The sequence below is a fragment of the Palaemon carinicauda genome, chromosome 20 (assembly GCF_036898095.1).
Source record: "Palaemon carinicauda isolate YSFRI2023 chromosome 20, ASM3689809v2, whole genome shotgun sequence".
Lineage (NCBI taxonomy): Eukaryota > Metazoa > Arthropoda > Malacostraca > Decapoda > Palaemonidae > Palaemon > Palaemon carinicauda.
This window is the reverse complement of record NC_090744.1, coordinates 85,457,325-85,458,435: the sequence shown is the minus strand read 5'-3', so window position 1 is coordinate 85,458,435 and position 1,111 is coordinate 85,457,325.

Here is a 1,111-nt window from a genome sequence, read left to right as displayed (position 1 = left end):
AGGACATTCTGCACATTTTTCCATTGGGGAAGATGTTCCCCTCGACGACGACTCTGTGATATCAACACGGGTAGACTCGACCGTGGGTACTTGCTCCCATACGCCAACAGGTTTATGACCATTCCCATCCTTTTCACCGATCTACTGCACAGCTACTGAAGACGGAGTTCATTTGTCACGGCATTAACAAGGAATCTAAGGATTAGGTCTGCACCTGTACTTGTGCTAGGACAACTCTTACCAGGAAAACTCATACCGGACAACTGATATGGGAATATTAATATCTGGAAAATCAATATCTAGGACAACTGATATCAGGACAACTTATACTGGAATTAATTTGTTTTTATGAGGTATTTCTTAGAATGGTAATTATGAAATAGAAAATTATGATAACTAAAAAAGAGGTGGGAATTACAAAATAATAAAATTTATATAAGAAAAAATTTATTCAACAAACTACTTATAGGGTGACATCTTTGCCTTTCAAACAAGTATTCTATAGATTTAACTATCCAGCGCATCTGGGAACTCCTTATTAAAGCTAGCATTGCCTTTTCGATAATAATTCTATGGATTTAAATGGTAAAGCGGTCTTTTGAATTACCATTTTGGCAGCTGAAATGGTGTCTGGTAACCTGTTGGGCGTCCCTGGCATTTTTTTTTTCTTTTTTTTTTTTTTTTGCAATCTTGTCCGACAATCTCCAGTGACTATGTCAAGTTGTGGAAAAAATTTACTACATGCCGCCAGACTTACAAGCCCCCAGCTAAGCAACATATACCAACAGATCTGCCCTCGGCTATGCACGTTTTCCTGCAAAACGGCACTAGCAAGCCACTGCTGATGACCACTTACACAGGCCCTTTACTCAGGATCCATCATACGACGAAAACATTCTTAATTAACATGTGTGGCAGAGAAGACTGGGTCTCCATTGATCGCCTAAAACCTGCATATCTCCTGCTATTTGACCTTCCTACAGTATGCCTCTCTAGAGCAGGGTTCCTCATTTTACAGGTGTTATTTCCATACAAGCTTGCACACTGTAACGGTTTTCCTTGTTATCTTATCATTTACTCTTTCCTACACTGCTAATAAACTAACCTGTAT